The sequence below is a fragment of the Myotis nattereri genome (genome assembly GCF_964212035.1).
Source record: "Myotis nattereri genome assembly, chromosome: 12".
Taxonomy (NCBI): domain Eukaryota; kingdom Metazoa; phylum Chordata; class Mammalia; order Chiroptera; family Vespertilionidae; genus Myotis; species Myotis nattereri.
Genome location: NC_138087.1, coordinates 74,124,387 through 74,142,418, shown reverse-complemented (window position 1 = coordinate 74,142,418; position 18,032 = coordinate 74,124,387). Strand labels below are relative to the sequence as shown.

Sequence of the window (18,032 nt, the reverse complement as noted above, 5' to 3'; positions counted from 1 at the left end):
GCGTTTTAACCAGGCAGAACTCTGAGCTATTCTTTTATGCTCTCATTAATTCCTTCCTTCACTTATTCAACATGTAATGAGGCCCCAGGATCACACAGGAATGTGATGTGGTCCTGTCTTCATGGCACTCGTCTGGCATACAGTTGAGAAATCATATAGAAAGAGAAAGACTAATGGACATAAATGTATTGGCTGGAAAGGTGCCCTAAGGCTGTCTGGAGGAACCAGGGCAGGCTTCTCAGAGGAGGTGACGTTTCTGCTGGATCTTGAAAGATGAGTTGTTTATCAGGTGGAGCCAGAGGAGGCATTCCAGGTAAAGAGAATGGCAAGTGTGAAGTATAGGACAGTCTGACTCTTCAGACTAGTGTGGAAAAGCAAGAGGCTGGGAGGCAGCTGGTGCGGTCCAGGGGCTGAACTGCAGAGGTAGGCAATGGCTAGGTCCTGGGGGAGCTTGAGACATGAGGGTGTCAAGGAGCCAGTGAGGGATGATTTCTGAGGGATTGGCATTTGGGAACACTTCCTCTGGAGCCACCACCTTGGGAAGGGGTGGAAGTAGGTGAGGCAGCAAGACCACTAATGATGCTGCTAAAGTTCAGGCAAGAGCTAGTGGGGGCCTGACCTAGGACACTGCTTATGGGGCGAAAGTGAGGGAAAGACTGGAGACAGACCCAGGAGACCAAATGCACAGACCTTGGTGGCCTGCAGTGCCCTCCGTGGCAGCTGTGGAAGTGTGCTCTGCATGGTTGAGGCGGACACTGGCTGCATTTCTCCTCCTCAGCCAACTTGCTCTAATGAGGTCTGAGGTGCAGCCCGTGATGAGGGAATGTCCACCGGGGTGCACAGGGCCAGTGGACACGTCCCTATACAGCCAAGGTGAAAGGCTCTGCTGAGGGCAGAGTGGCCAGCTTGGAGGAAACCGGGTACAGTGACCCGCATGGACCTGCTTTTGCCCCAGGGCCATCTGCCAGCCAGCTTCCTTTTTTAGAAAAGTATATTTTTATTGAATTCAGAGGAAGAGAGACGTAGAGAGAGACAGAAACATCAGCGATGAGAGAGACACATTGATCGGCTGCCCCTGCACAGCTCCTATTGGGGATCGAGCCCACAGCCCAAAACTGTGCCCTGACAGGGAATTGAACCGTGACCTCCTGCTTCATAGGTCGACACTCATCCACTGAGCCACACCAGCTGGGTACCACCTTTCTTTCTATATTCTGTTCTGAGTTCTGTAACCAGGGTCCCCAGAGCCTACTCCACCCCTTGCCCCCATCCCAGGGTGTGCAATCTTATGGCTCCTAGTGTCCGGGTTGGCAGCTCTACAGCATCCCAGGTCAGTTCCGCCAAGGAAGATGTACAGTATTATGCTAAACCAGCTTTACGGGCGGCCCCTTAAAATGCAAGCCTCTGCCCATGATGGATGGAGAACATCCAGTTGTTGAGCCAACCACTTACGTTGTTGCAAACCTGCAAGAACCACACACAGGCATCGTTAGGCCTGTTAAGCCAATGACCCCATAAATAAACAGCAGAGTGTGTCTTGGTGCACCAGGGCTAGACTATGGAAATAGAAGCACTGTATAAATCACACACATTTACAAAATAAATATATCAGTGCGTTAGTGTATGCAGCCGTAACCAAATCACCTAGTGTAACAGCCACGAGAAGCTCGGAGCGCCTGCCAAGTGATTGGCTTCCATCCATCCGTGTGCATCAGCATTGGAAATGACCGCCGAAGGGAAGGGGGTCCTCCTGCCCGCTGACCTTGAGGCCTTTGAGTTGAGGCAAGTGGTGAGCTTGCAGGTGGGCACCCTCACACACAGCTTTCCTGCCAAGGTGTGAAGCTCACCCTGGCCGTGTGTTCCTACAGATGTCTTAAGGTCTGCCGCCAAGCAGAAGGCTGATTAGCACCAAGTTGCAGATGTAATGGGCTGCGCCTACAGGATGATGGCTGGCTGGCTGGGGGCTGGGGCAGATTTTCTAATGATGCAGATTTGCTTTGGCTTACGCAGGGAAGCAGTGAGTTGACTTTCCCAGTGACTCTCACCAGAGCCCCGTAACTTTCAGCCTTTCACCCTAAAGGCAGGGCTGCATTTTCAGAAAGTCGGTTCCCTGTCTCCGCTGCCCCTTTCTGCGCTCTGAACCCCACTGGGCATCTGGCTGTAACATCTGGAGCTCCAAAGAGGCAGCTGACAGAATGGCCACTGGAGTGGGCGCCCCTCCCCTTGGTTGTAATGGCACAATGCTAGATTTCAGTATTTTAAATGAAAAATATATGCAGTTAGCTGTGCGCTGACAGTGTCCTTGAGGATTTGACAGTGAGATTTTCCAGCAGTTGGTCTTCGTTAGGATCCTGGCGGTGTTTAATAAGGCAGTCGAACTGCTGGCACCTTGGGTTCCTGTTTGTTCTCCGAGGGCTCTGGGGCTGCTGCGGTAAGCACATCGACCAGAGCTGATCATTACAAGGGCGTACGCCACCATGAATAAAAATGTCACACGTTTTCCCATCTCACAGCGGTACAAAATGTCAGGCCTGTCAAACACACATTGCGGGGAGCTGTGTGCAGTCCGTACAAATTGGAGAGCTGCATATTCCCCCAACCTTCTGATATTCTTCATTTGAAGCTGAAGAAAAACAGTTGTTAACCTATTAGCTAGGATTTTAAACTCTGCTGAGGCGGCGGAGGGTAGACTTTGACACAGATAGAAATGTATTCCAGGGTCCAGGAATTTTAAAACCAGGTTCTCCATCCATTTGTTCCGAGGGGAGGAAAAAACCCCTGTGTCTAGTGAACCTGGCTAGCTGGCTGACTGTAACAGACACACTGGGGAAAAGTTGGGATATTTCACATCTAAGCTTCCTATTGCTTCCCACTTTTGCATTCCATTCAAAATGTCTCTTGCTTCTTGGGATGGCCCTGGGGCTCAACCTGTTAGACCAGAACACCTCCGGGTTGGGGTTTTTCCTAATCAAAGCAGGCCAGGAATGCTGCCAGTCCTGTGGACAGAGTGTCTTGAGTGACAGGGACAAGGACTAGTGGGCCTGGACCAAATGCTGGGCGATGGCCTTACTGATAATTTGATGCGAGTTTCAGGCAAACATTTACTTTGCACTGACTTAGTGTTGGCCTTGTGCTCAGATATGAACTAGGCACAATGCCACCATCAAGGAGCCCATCATATTAGGGGAGGGACAGAAGAAAGAAGCCCGGCTCTGTCGAGCCACGAAGAGAGATGAGCAGGGTCCCTCAGGTAGGCAGGTGCAGGAAGGGCACCCAAGACAAGCACGTGCATTGTGAAGGGCAGCGGCACTTGAGGGGCAGGGCAGGGTCTCTGTAGGGCTGAAGGAAGTGGCTGCTTGTGGTGGGGTGGGACGTGGGTCTGGTGGAGCAGAGACTGGGTCTTACGTGGCCTGCCTGCCAAGGACTATCTACAGGGACATGGCCAGCGCCCCAGGCTGCAGGTGGGACCCTGGTGGCAGGGAGAGCAGTGTGAAGGTTCCCATGATCCCGGACTCCCCTTCCAGAGGATGCTGAGCGATCCTATCTGTACAACTGCAAAATCAGGGGAAGATTCTTACTTTAATTTCCTAGTGGTGTAATGCTCGGGGTGGACATCATAATGGCGATGATAAATTAGCCTTGGTTTTGCTGAGCTGGCCCTGGCCCTTACATGCAGCGAGCAAACCCTCACCAAGTCAGGACACAGGCCTGGCGAAGTGCAGGCAGCTGCAAAGACAAACCTTTCTGTGTGGTCAGAATAGACTTAGCAGGACAGAAAGCTCAGAGGGTGTCGGGGAGCATTCCCGGGAGAGGAAGCCACCCTCAAGCTCAAGGGGTTAAGTTTCAGCATCTGCCTTCTGCTGTTTGTGGGTCGGGTCTGATGGAACAAGCAGGACTTCTGGGTCAGACATAGCTGGGCTTGGATCCCGCCTGTACCACTTGTGATCTCTGAGGCCTGGACATGTGAACCTCAGCTTTTCCATCTGCCAAATGGGTGTTGTACTTTCCCTGCAGGGTTTTTGAGACTGTTAGAGTCCTGGTGTACAGTGCTTCTAGCACAGGCCCTGCTACATAGGAAGTGCCAGAAAACAGTAGCCCCTGCTGGTATCAGAGGGGATCATGCCTCCCAACATCGGGAAGCCCTTCCTCAATCCCCCACCTCCTGGCAATGTCACCCAGCCACCCTTGACGGCATCCCAGATGGCTGCCCTGGTGTAGGTAGCAGCAGTGCATACCCTCCTCCCGCTCCTGTCTGGGCAGAGAATGGCAAGCGTCAGCAGAGCTCCCTGCCCTGCCCTGCCACCCGCCGCATCTGGTGCCCGACCTCGGGCCACCAGTGGGATGCCACCTATTCAGACCCAGCAGCTGCACCTGACTAAAAACAAAAGGCTCCCCTCCCCCACCCCCTGCTGGCCCTCCTCCATCCCCCGCCTCTGTCCCCCAAGTGGCTGGGGTCACCCAGCCCTCTCGCAGCCTTCCCTCACAGCTGCCTGGCTGCTTTTGTTCAGCATGTGAACTTCCCCGTCAGCCGAGCTCCTTGCACGGGAAGTAATCAGGGATCTTGACAAGGCTTCAAACCACAAATGCCACTACAAATTAACCAGCACCACTACAAAATACTACTCCTGTCAACATCGGGAGGAGCGCGCTGCTCTCCAGGACCAGCCGGGCTGTCCTTTCACTCGCCTCACTGCAAAGAAAGCGCCCCGCCCACCTAAGAGAATGGCCTGCAAGGTGACTGGTGAGCCCATGAACCCTAAGCAGGCCCTCTCCAAAGATGCTGGCTTTCGGGCCCAACGGCAGGTGCACAGCTTTTCGTCAAGGGCCACCTCAGCCCTGAATAGCCCCTTCCAGGTGCTACCTCAGGACAGCAAGCTGCAAGGCACGTGGAACCCTCCCTCTGGAGTCCAACACCTGGACACCGCGGGCCACCCCGCCGGCTTCCTGACCGTGGAGCGCGAGTCTGGGCGGGGGTTGCCCCATCTGCAGAACACAGGTCATGATCGAGCCTCCCTCCAGAGTTTGAGGACTGGCTGGGATATGCTGAGGGTGCTCCAAGATGAGGCCCTTTCCCACACGGAAGCACCTCTTTATCACCCTGGGTGGGTAGGATGGAAGTTTCTTCCTCAGCCGTGATGCACAAGCCCATCCTGTGCAGCATCATGCACGGAGCATCCCTCCTGGTAACAGCCTCCGCCCATGCTTCAGGGCCCAAGCACCCAGGGTCTCTCTGGGGGCCCAGGGCCCTGCCCAGTGCTGTTGGCACAGAGCAAGTGCTACAGGACCAGTGCCCGCTCTTCCCCAGCCGTCCTTGCTGAAGCTCTGAAGCCGAGGCGAGCATTTGATCCTCCCCAACAAGCAGGACGAAGAGGATTGGAGATAATGACAGGAGTTGGGACAGGCGAGAGCTGTGCCCGAGAGCTAGTTGGGCATTTCAAAGGAGACACTCCACACAAATATGGCTTCAATGCACTCCTTTTTGGAGGCATATCAAAAGAAGCCCGCTTTTATTTCCATACCTTGCATAATAGCGGCTCTCCAGTCCCGAGGAGTTAGAGGAGCCTTGCTCTCAGCCCAGAGGCCCTTTGTAAAGCCACAGAAAGCTGCCTTCCCCTCCCAGCCGGCCTGTTTCATGCACAGGTCAGAGCATTGATGTGGCTACTAGCCAGGAAAATTAACCAGGTGAACTCTTTCCTCGTTAAATAGTGACAGAGCTTAATTGTGAATTTTCTCTTTTCCCCTCTCCATTCCTGGCAGCGTATCTGGTTGGGGCACATCCCCGGGACAGGGGAAACCCCAACATCTGTCCAGCTTCCCCATTGTGGCTGCCAGGGCCTCCCCATCATGGGCTAGACAGGAGTCTGACGGGAAGGGGACAACTCAGAACACCATTCAGACACAAAGGAGCTGAGGCCCTCTTCTGGGCTGGCCTCAGGCCAGATCTCTCATGCCTCCAGCTGCCACCAGGCACACCCCACCTTCTCCAGCCCCCAGAAGGAGAGCTTCAGGGATCCTGGCTGCCCCCCGCCCCAGGAGGTTGCCTCTCCACCCCAAGCTTTGTATGCACAGTCCTTGGCCTTCGGTTGGTCGTCGTGGCCTCAGGTATCTATGCTCTACCTCCTTCCCCTACCACAGTCCCTGGTTGGGGCCTGGTCTGTCGCCCCACTGACTTGGACATTTCACTTGTGTGGCCCTAGGTAGCACCTGTCCTCCTCCCTGAGCCTGCTCTCCCAGCAGGGACATGGGGATGCTGATTCTGACCTCGAAGGGATGTTGAAGGGAGAGTCCAAGGTGTGACCTCCATGGGGACTGAGTAAATCCATATGTTGGTTCCTTCCTACATACATCACAGGACTCCTGCCCCCGAGATGAGCTCTTCGACCCTCTTCTGAAGGCCTGTCACTCACTGCTATATGTGGCCCTGGGCAAGTCTTTGCCTTCCCTCCTCTGTGAAATGGGGTGATGACCCTCATTCCAGCATGAGGATTCCCCCAGCTACCAAGATTGCTGGTTAGGCACCAGGAACGAGGCCAGCAGGAAGTGCATTGGCTCCGCCCACTGTGTAAGCTGCCCCATCCCCTGCACCCACTGCCCTCAGCCCCAAGTCAGCTCCTGGCAGCGGAGCACTCTCCACCCTGCAGCCCCATGCAGGGCGCCCACTCATCCATGCTGCTCAGGTAATTAAGTTGATATTCCAACAGGACTTCCACTCCTGACCTTTTGGAAACAAGGTGTTTTGCTGCATCAACAAATTAACTGCAAATCAGATGCTGTCCTCATAAATGTGGGTTTCATATCAAATGAGCATACCCACCTGGCCCACACGGCTGACAGATTTAAACACCAAGGGCCAGGCAGAGGCCATAAAGTCCCCTCTTCTCTGGGACACCCGTGTCAATCACACTTTCAGACTTATCCCGTGTTCACATCTCCCAGTAGTCCCTTGGCAAGGGGTTGGGGGATGAGCTGGCAACATGGAGTCCTGGGTAGGCCCCTGTGGCTGGAGTTGCTGTCCACCTACCCTCCTCCCATCCATCTTCTACACCAAGGACAGACACGAAGACCTGGAATAGTCCCCTCTCACCACACCGAGGAGAAAATCCACACTTTTTAGGCAGTCAAAGCCCTATATTATGTGACCCCCCCACTAGCCCCTCTAAGGTGCTCCCCATCTTCATATTCACCCTCGGTCTAGTCTTCTCAGACCACTGTGGTTCCCCTGTACCAGGCACCTCGGTTCCCTACCACCCCATCTGGTGGAAGACTCCTCCTTTGAACCTCCACAGACCTTAGCCCCCTTGTCCCCTCGTCAGAGTAGGAGCCCTGGGAGGGCGGTTCACGGAGGTACCCTGTGCCTGTATAGGGCGTACTCCACTGTTCGTGAAATGAACGAACCAATGAGTCACATGCCTCTGGAAAGCACTGGAAAGAGATGCTCAAATAAGGAAGGGAAGGTGGCAGTCCCCTCTTACCAGCCTTCTCAGGCACAGATCTGACAACAGAGTCTAACTTCAGACGGGACGAGGATTAGAAAAGCCGTGTCAGGAGGACTTCACATGACTTTGGAAATCTGGGTTGACAAGGATAGCACAATGGACTGAGAATACTAGCTCTGTGACCTCAAACTAGTCCCTTCACCTCTCTGGGCCTCCTGTTTCCTCTCTCTATAGCAGGCAAATAATTATTCTCTAACTTGCCTCACCAGGGGATGTGAGGCTCAAAGGAAAGAGGAGAAGTAGAAAAGCTTTGAAAGGGAAACGCATCGTATAAATAGAAGAGATTACTATTAAAATCCAGTCTCCTTCAACAGTGCTTGACTAACAGTGCACTCCCTTGGAAAACCAAGGTCCTCGCATCCACGGGGTACTCTGGGAAGACGGGTGGGTCCAACGGGAGAGAGGACTGGACGGTCCCATTTCCTCTTGAGGATTCCGGGCCAGAGCCTCCGTGGCTGTATTACACGCCCGCAGCATCCTCACACCAGGGCTTGTGACTCAAGAGTTATTTCTATTTTAATAAGAGTCAGCTGAGGCTTAGGCCAAGTAACTCACCCAAGTGGCAGAGCCAATACTGAACGCAGCTAGAAAACAACAGAACCAAGATGTGTGCCCATGTCTGTCTAACCCAAATACTCTTTGTCCGCTCAGAAAGCCATTTTTCTGTGATGTAGGACAAGTCCCGTTAGGTCATACATTCCTTAAGGGTAAAGGCTGTGACTTCTCCTGAGTCCCTGCTCCCTGACCCCAAATAGTTGTTCCTGAAAAGTACACGAGAGGAATCCATCCACCCTGTAGAGTGAATCTGCTTCCCCATGACCATGACCTTCAGGAGGGCGGCTGCTTGTGAGAGTCAGGGAAACCCACAGCCCAGCTCGGGGAGTGCCAGGTGAATTGCGAAATGGAACCCTTCATACTGGCCCTTTGAACTCACGTAAGGAACAGCAGCCAGTGCAGCCGTGTTTTGATCCAGTGAGCCAACTGAGGATCACACAACCGTGCAGAGGTGCCCAGCCTCCCTGTTCTCTGCTTCTGGTTTAGCCGCTGCCTCTTCCAGCCATGGGAAGCACACTGGACTCGCAGTCAGGAGGCCTGGGACCAGCTCCGGTGCTCTCCTTACCCAGTGGGGGCCTTGAGCAGGTCACTTGACCTCTCTCTAGTCTGCTTCCTTGTCCACAGAACGGTATGCCTTCTGCCACTAGGGCCATGAGAAGAGGTTGGGGTTGGGGGGCCTGAGCTGGAGGATGGGGTGCAGAGAAGAAGAGAGCAGGTCTCTGCGCTTGGGAAGGGCTCCTGGCTCCCCTGCATGACATTCACTGGGTGTTGTAGGGAAAGTGAATCTGTCTTCAAATAAACTGGGGAAACAAAACTTTTAAGGAAAAAGGAGTTTCTTACTGAAAGTGGCCTGAGGTGACCTCTGAAAATGGTTCGCTATTCACTTGACCCAGAAACCCCACAAAATCATGCAAATCAACAGGTTCAACTCTTGGTGTTCACTTAAGAACAGCTGTTCTTAAAGTGCCCAGACCATCAAGGGTATGCATATCCAAACGCCTCCAAGTATCTGAAGGATGTCACTTTACAGAAGCAGTGGGTGCCGGGCATTGTTACAATGGTGGGGTTGGTACGTGTGCCCAGGCTATACAGTGCGGCAGGGTCCGTGGCCCAAAAAGAGTGCTGAATTTTTGCTGCATATGCTTTAAAATGCAGAGAGTAATGCTGAACTTAAGGGTCATTCTCTGGCCATTGAGCACATCTAAGTGAACAAAGTTCCCAAGATGCAGTGCAGAACGTACCAAGTTCATGGGCGGATTGACCCATCCAGAGCCCTCCCTGCCACACTGAGAGCTTTCTGCTGAAAAAGAGCAGATTGTTCCGAAATCAGAAAAGGAGGCTGCACAGAAGAAAAAGATATCCCAGAAGAAACAAAACCTTATGGCCTGGAAGTAAATTCATAATATAATGCCAATTAAAGTATTAAAAATGAAAACGGGAGTTACTATGGTTTTGCCTGGTTAGGATGCTGTTGTTGTTGTTGTTGTTTGGGGAGGGGGGGGGGGCGTTATTGCAGAGACTTGCTTTGCTGTACTAACAGTCATTGTGAATCTCCAAAGGGAACAAGACGGTAGACAGCATCTCCCAGACTTGTCTGCTAGAAACCCCCCTTTCTCCCTTCGGACAGTGCGTCTCCTAGGACGGTGTTTCTCAGACGACACCTTGGGAGACACCAGCCTTCCAGCGAGATGATTTGAGTAGACAAGTGGCATGGTTGGGCATGCGTTGTGTGCTGCTTAAGTCCACTCTGGAGCAAGTGTGGAAGGTGGGTTGGGAGGGGGAGCGGCTGGAGGCAGGGAAACCTGCCCATGTGATAGTTGCCCATGTCTCTGATCGGGCGCTGTGGGGAGAACTTGGCGAACATCGTCTCATTGAGTCTTCCTAACAGCCCCTTCCTGGAGAGAGTGCCATTACCTGCATGTACTGATGAGGAAAGGAAGGCTGGGTGGTTAAAAATCACCGGCCCTAGGAACCCAGAGGGCAAATGGGGGCTGAGGCTCAGTCCAAGACTGTCCCACCTAGAGGCCGCCTCCTGAGCACTCGGCCACACTGCCTCCCCTGCCGGCAAGAAGGGAGATGGCCAGGTCACAGGTGCCGAGAGTGAGGACTGCAGAGCTGGAGGAGTAGAGTGGCCAAGCAGATGGGAAGGAGGGGGTGAGAGCTGGGCATCTGGACAGGGACAGTGGCCTCTGCTCCCATTCTCTGTCCTGCTTGCCTCCTGATGAGCTGTGTACACTGGGAGGCTCAGTGGGTGGCATCCTAAACCCCAGATGGCCTCCAACTGAAGAAGGCTCACTGAGCAGGGCTGGGCCCGCACTCCCCACTAAGGCATAGGATCTGGGAAGTCACAGTACATTTCCATCCAGATGAGCTCTCAGTGTGCCATGAGGACCGCAATTCTCCACCCAGTCTCTCAGCAGATTTTCCCCACAGGCCACTCTGATAGGCCCTGTGCAGGGCGGGGACCCAGGGGGGCCTGGAGTACACACCCTCCCCCCTAGGAGCCAGGTCAGAGAATGACCTCTGAGGTTTGTTCCCTGAAGAATCCCTCCCGCCAGAAGCTCTGTCCAAGAGAAATGTCATGGGAGCCACACATGTGAGTCCCATGTGGAATTAATATATTTAACCCAAATATCCAAAATACTTCCATTTCAGCACGTAATTATTATTAAAACTAACCGAGATATTCTACATTCTTTTTTCAAATGTTTTTTTAGTCTGAAATCCAGTGTGTGTTTTACCTTTACAGCATGTCTTTTTTGTTTTGTTGTTTTTATAGAGAGTGGAAGGGAGGGAGGGAAGGAGGGAGGGAGGGAGGGAGGGAGGGAGAGAGAGAGAGAGAGAGAGAGAGAGAGAGAGAGAGAGAGAGAGAAACATCAATGTGAGAGAGACATACTGATTGGTTGCCTCCCGAAAGCTCCCCACCTGGGGTCAGGGATTGAACCTGTAACCGGGTATGTGCCCTTGACCGGGAATCAAACCCATGACCCTTTGGTGCGAGCAAACTGGCCAGGGCATTACAGCCTTAAATCGGACTCGCCACACTCGCCACACATGGCCACTGGCTCCTGAAGTGGGCAGTGCCCGTCTAGGCTTTGTCGAATAAGGATGTACCTTCATGAACTGCGTGGTTGAATGAGCAGGAAGCTCCTGGAAGCCTCCCAGGGTTTGCTGAAGTCCAAGGTCTCAGCCTTGTGTGGGCTTTTATTCTCCTGACTCTGCCTACCGGTCTCCCACACTCCTCGGGGCATCTGCATGGGCAGGCCTTTGAAAGAACAGAGCTTGACTCTCAAGATAAAGGATTTGACAGTAGAGCCAAGAAGTCTGTGCTCTTCTGTTTTTTATCCAAATTCTGATTTCAAAAGCCAAGCATTTTGTACAAATTTTATTTGTTCACCAGACATTTATTGAGCATATATTTTCTTCCAGGGCACAAGGATTTAAGCATTTGAAAGATAATGGGGTCAAATATACTGTGACAGAAGGAGACTGGACTTTGCGTGGCGAACACACAATGCTATATAAAGATGATGTATTATAGAACTGTACATCTGAAACCTATATCATCTTATTAATCAATACCACCCCAAATAACTTTAATAATATTTAAAGAAAAGAAAGATAAAGGGAGATGGGGCAGCTACTTCCTGTTTGTGATAAGTCTCACATAGCAGGGGGCACAGAAGGCATCCTCTGGCCTGGGCAGAATCTTAAAAGCCAGTTGGATGTCTGCCAGGCAGACCAGGATCGGGAAGGCCATCCCACACAGACGGCAGGCAGGAAATAAGGCACGAGAACTCGGGGCCGTTTGGGGGCCTGCCCTGGTAAGCAGGCATGAGAAGGATCTGTGTGGAGCATGGCAAACGCCAGATCTTGGGGAATTTGGAATGCCAGCCAAGACCCTTTTTGCGCCGTCACCCAAGGTCAGATGGGGGAGGGGGGAAGGGGTTGCAGCAGAAGTCTCCAAGCTGAGGTGTAGTGTGGTCATAGTGCACTTCGGAAGTTCCCCCTTGGCCTGTGTGGACAGTGGCTGGAGGAGATCCAGGCAAGGGTGCGGCTAGAATGCCATTAGCAGAAAGGAAGGCCTCAGAAATGAAACGTGCAGGACCCAAGGTCCGGCCAGGGGCAGGTGGCGTCAAGGGTGGCCCTCGAGCTGTGGCTTGGGGGACTGGATGCTTGCTCTCAGGCTGTGTGTGCAAAGGCACCAACCATCTCGTGTGTACTGATGTTTTAAGTTTCGCTTTAATACAGCCTCAAAGACTCCTCCGTGCCACCCGCCCGCCGCCTCCCAAGATACAGCGCTGGAGGCCCGTGAGTAGCCAGTGATTCTGCCCGCCCTCCTAACACTGCCTGGGCCGCGGCCCCCGCCTCACTAAACCTCCTGGGGAGTTTGAACTCAGCTGCCTTGCAAAAGAAAACCGGGGGTTGGGGTTTCCAGTTTCCCTCTCTGTGTGGCATGAACCCGAATTTGCATTTTCTGGGCTTCTCTCTCCTTTTTCTGAAGCAGTCTGGGGACTTGAGGTCAGAGGTGGAGGTCGCCAGGGCCGCTGTTGTGTGTTGGTGTGTGCAGCACAGGAGCTGGATCTCCTAGGTTGAGCCGTGTGTCAAAGCCGTGTGTCCAAGCCCGGCTCCAACTGCCTCTTCTCACAAAGCCTGGCCACACCCTCTAAATCCAGATTAGGATTTGGAAATTCATTTGATGTCCCTCCCCAGGGCCGAGGCTACACCCCGAGGATGTGGCGCAGCTCAGATGGAGACAGGTGCTCCTCCTCTGGTGGGCCTCACCTGGAGCTCACCTGCTCATGTGGTGACAGTGGCAAAGGGGCAGGTAGGCAAGAGGGGAGGCCCATCACTGTTTTTTAGAGAAATGCAGTGGAAAAATACAGCGTGGGTCCCGCATTCAGCCGGGGTGAAGTCATTTTCCTTATAAGCTCAGACTTGGCCGTGCCCAGGCACAGTAACTCTAGCAGGTTCCTTTGACAGGGAAACTTGGCAGGACCGTTTGGTGAGGGCCGTTTACCGAGAAGAGAGCCCCTCCATCTCGCGCTCAAAGCGGCCACCGCGCCCGCAGCCCAGCAAGCGGGGTCAGGGTTCCGCCCGTTGCCACTGGGGTCCCCACGCCCCCCCGCCCGCCCCAGGGCACGAGTCCGATCCAGCCGTGCCAGGCGTGGCGGCCGGGCCGAGCTGTGTCTGTTTTTAGTCCCCGGTGCACCTGTGGCATCAGTGGGGTGGCCCCCCTCTGTGGCTGTGAGAAGTTCCAGGTCCTTCTTCCCTCCCTCGCCCGCCGTGTGTGGGGGTGGGAGGGCGAGGGTGGAGCTGGGGGCCAAGGTGCCTTCGCCTGTGGCCGTCATGACGGACCGCTCCCGTTACCGCTCCCGTTACCGCGCGCACAGGGGTCGGCACAGCGTCCAGGGCTGGAGCGGCCGCGCACTCGGGGAGGAAGGCACAAACGGCCCAGAGGAGCCAGCGTGGGGACAGGCGGCCGCTTCGGGTCGGGCCTGGTGGGATGTGGCGCCTTTCAGGGCAGCCCTTCGCAACGGGGGTGGGCGGAGACGGAGCTGGACTTGGATACCCGAGCCCTGGGCTGTGGGGGAGTCCTCAGCTCGGAGCCCCACCTGTCCCCGTGATACGCCCCATTCACGAGGGGATCCTGAGCAGAGCGGAGACATCTGTAAAGCCCAGCACAGTGCCTGGCACCGGTAACAGTTCTTCGTCATCCTAACGGGTTTTAAACCTTACAACTTCTAAGGAGTGGCGCGGTTTCTTAACTGTCATTGGCCAGGGCTTTTCTGGTCAGCAAGTCCTTCGTGGGCACATCCTCTGGTTGAGCCTCACGGTCACCGTGAGGGAGGCCCTGTCTCCACCCTGTAAGAAATGAGGCGATCCCCAACGTCAGGGGTCCTGCTAGAACCCAAAGCTGACCCGGGAGCCAGGCAGCGGGCAAATGCCTTTACTCCTGCAGGAGGCGCCGCATGGTCCGGGCGCACATGCACATGCACATGCACGTGAGCAGGCGGTCGGACCCCGTGACCTGGCCCTCACTCCTGATTGGAGCGCGGGTGCACAGTCTTTTGCGATTGGCTAATTCAAAGGGAGAGGTGGGCCTTGGCCGTTTCAAGATGGCGGCCCCAGGGGAGCTGCAGGTCATGCGGCAACATGGTGGCTGCCAAGTCGCGCAGTCCAAAGTGACGGCTGTCTACACGGTCCTTTATTCCCACAACCCAGTTTAGAGATGAGAAAACCGCTGCAGGTAGGAGTCACCTGACCCGAGGACCCCTGGCCTCCCAGCACGCGAGCTCCTGCCGCCCACTCCGTTTCCATGGAGTCCCTCGCAGCGCGGCCTGGGAGCGGAGCCTGCGGCTGAGGACGCACCTCCAGCAGCCCGCGGGCTCTGTGGCCCCTCTGGGGCAGCACTGGTCCTGGCAGGGATACGGGGTGAACAGCGTGAGCGCTGACCTTCTCTGGGCCTGGGCCTGTGCTGAGCGCTTGTATGGTTGTTTGTTTCTACAGCAGCCAGAGGAGGCAGGTGCTGCTTCCCCATTGCAGCCGCGACCAGAGCTGGTCAGAGGCCCAGCCGTCCCTTGAGCCCAGGCCTGCCCTGCGCTGCCGCTCCCCCTCCTCACCAGCAGCCTCTCCTTCAGCCACAGTCCGCTCGGCAGCGCGCAGCATTCCCGGGAGAGACCCGGGACCCGGGCAGGCAGGGGCGCTCTCCCCGGGGGCAGCTGCCGTGGGCTCCCTGTTGTCTTGCCAGGGTGGGCACTCACGCAGAGTGGAGTAGAGAGGTAGCCACGTCCTCTACCAGCTAAGCATGTGGGGATGCCAACGTGACCCTGAGGAAAGATGCCATTGGACCTGGATCGGTGCCGGAGGTGACTAGCCCCACACTCGGGGCTGCACGCCCTTGGTCCCCTGGGTCATGGCGCACTGAAGAGGCGGGGTGCCAGCAGAACCAGGTGTCCTGGGCTTGGAAGTCAGAGAGCCCTGCCCTGGTTGGCATCACAGCTTGGCACTTCCTGGCTGTATGTCTTGGGCAAGACGCCTACCTTCTCTGAGCCTTAGTTTCATCATCCATAAAATGGGTTTAGCAATACCAGCCCTGTGCACTCATGCAAACCTGTCCAGTGGGCACCCCCGCACACAGGGGTGACCCTGGAAGACGGGCCTCCCAGAGGATGGTCTGATAAGCTCCCATGTCCGGAGCCACTGGCCCCCACTGGGCTTTGCCTGTCACCGAGCTGCAAACCTTCAGGGCAGAAGTGCCGCCCTGGGCCAGGGTGCTGGGAATGTGCAGGCCAGCCACTCGGCCTCTCTGGAAGGAGCTTTGTAGCCTGGCACCTGTGGCTGGAGTTCACATGTTACCAGAAGATTTAGATTTTTCTTTTTAAAACTGGAAAAAGGCAAGAGCAGAAGAAAGCCTTGCCGGTGTCTGCTGGACTGAGGGGCGTGGGCCCAGGCGTGCAGGGAGAGGCAGGCCGTGCTCGCTTGCATGTGAAGCCTTTATAAGCTCGCATTTATTACTTCTTGCTCACCATTAAAATCAAATGTACTCGGTGCTTTTGTATTCAGTACACATTTAACCCTGCCGACTTAGATTTCTCAGGTTTTAAATCCGGTGGGGAATTGGCTGGTTTCCCAACTTTCCCCTCAAGTCCCCCTTGAACAGAGCTCAAAATCCCTGTTTAGCATTTTCTCCCCTGGCGCTGCTGGGATCCTTACACGGGTGGGGCCATCGCTGTTGTGTGTGCTTGCGGTTTCTTCCCTCATCCCCAGCCCCCTCCCTCCCTAAGCACCCCAGAAAGACGACGTGATCGCTGAAATATGACGGGCCAGTCCTGTTACTTGGGCTTAATTAAACCATTTTGTCTCTGTGTGTCTGCCTGGTCGCGGCTCTAACAGTGGGTCTGCGGCCGTGTGTGTGTGTGTGTGTGTGTGTGTGTGTGGTTGGTGCCTGTGTCTTCGCCTCTTATGTGTATTTGCGAGACGTGTGCATGTTGGCATCTCGAGGCCTCTGCATGTCCCTGGATGGTTGTCTGTGAGTGTGATTCTGTGTCTGGCTTTGTCCACACCAATCAGGTGTGTGTGACTCTGGGTGTGTCTGTAACGATGCGATGCAGGCGACTGACCGTCCCCGGGCCTGTTGTGCCTTTCTCTCCCTCCCCTGCCTCCCCGGCCTCCCTGCTCTCCACCCCCTCCCTCTCCCGCTCTGTCTGTTTTATCATCCCTAATGAAGCAGTCTCCTCCATCGATCCTGCTGATTGCCAACCCGTTCCTTTTGTTTGTTGGCGCGGAGCCACTCAGCGGCACTCTGACAGCTCAGCTCGTCTAATTAGCTCTGTTGTTCTTTTTCTCCGTGTTTCACCACGTTGCAAGTTCAGTTGAGGTTGCCACAAACTTAATCCCCCCATTTCAGCCACAAGTTCACATTCCTAACCCGCCTTTATTGTAGCAAGGAGCAGCCATGTGCAAGGACAGGCTGATAGGCCTTAGCGTCTGCCCTTTCCTGAAACCCCCACCACGGGCCCGGGGCAGGGCAGAGCGGCTCCGTCACCCCCACAGCACACGCCTTTGTGGTGAGAAGTCCGGGGGAGCATTCCAGCCAGGTGATCCTGTTTACCAGCTGCCTCTGGCTCTGGTCCGGGAAACCAGTTCACGGTCAGAATGGGTGGGGGTGTCTCCACCCGTGCATCCAGCAAATGGTGCCTGGGTGTCTGCCTTGAGGCCGCACTTCCTAATAACAGTGATAGCAACCGCGACGGTGTTGTGCACGTCTTAGGTTCCAAGCAGCAGCATTCATTTGTTTCGTGAAATCTTGCTGAGTGACTCCTTGAATACCAGACACTGGGCAAGACGCTAGGCAAGGGTAAGGCCATCACAAATCAAATCTTCTCATTCAGAGACACCCCACTCGGCTTCCTTTTGTTATTGACAAGCTCACAGAGAAGCAAGATGAGCATTTATGGAGCTCCACTGTGTGCCATGCTAGCGCTGTCCCACGTCATTTCAGTGGGTGGTCACGGTAGCCCCACAGAGGAAGACAGCAAGTTTGATGGGAAGCATTTGGCTTTTCTGGCCACATCTCTGAGTTGCCAGAGGAGGCTGAGATCAGACTGGCCAGTCCAGAGGAAAAACTGGTTTGATCAGATTGCAGACCTGGGGGCTTGATCAGACTCCATGAAGACTTGTCTTTTATGCAGTCAGCTTCATCTGTGTTCCTAAGCCATTGTGCTGTGTCACCCACAAATTGTGTGGGAGTGGGGTCCAGAGAAGGGGGGGCAGGAATGGAGCATGAGCGCTCCCCTTCTCCTGTCCAAGAACCTCAGCCATCGTGGTGCCTCCTACTGGGTCCCTCAGCTGCAGAGAGAGAGCAAGCCTCCAGCACCGGACTCAGTCCTGGTTGTTGGCAACGAAACTCACAGGTAGACTTGCTTAGCTGAGCTCCCTTCGGGCCCGCTCTGGCACTGGAAATGTCCAGAGGTGACAGTGGCAAATTTAAAGCCATGTAATGTTGATGAGACTAAATGAGTATCCTTCTAGGGGCACTCAGACATTCGCAGCCTAACGCCTATCACAGGCTCCACGGGGGGAGAGGGTGTTTTTTTCTATGGGTCCTCGTCTTGGCTTTCAGAGGCAGCAGACCAGGAAAAAATAATAATAAAGAAAAAAAAGCAAGAAAACTATCTTGCCACTGCAGCCCACAGTGGACCAGGAAGCTGCATGCTTCACTGTCAAGTACACCCACCCCGCCCCTCGGCGTGGTAGCCCTGGGGTGTGCGGCCCTGCTCGGGGCACTGCTGCGGATGCCCTGGGCAGTACTCTCCAATGCCATGTTTTGCTTTCTTCCTGTTCCCATTTACAGAGGAAAATAGGCGTCCTGTAATTCAGTTATAAAAAGAACAAGATAAGCACCAGGTGAACCCTGAAAACAAAGTCTGAGTTACACTTTGGGGTTCTCCTAGAGTGGGTTCTGGGTTCTGAAAGAAG

The 18,032-nt window shown here is 54.6% G+C and overlaps 1 protein-coding gene across 1 annotated transcript in view; it reads left to right on the top strand.

The window, feature by feature from the left end:
* Positions 1 to 18,032, top strand: part of DENND1A (DENN domain containing 1A) — a 465,733-nt gene that overhangs the window by 428,003 nt on the left and 19,698 nt on the right. The gene's annotated exons all lie outside the window — the stretch shown is intronic.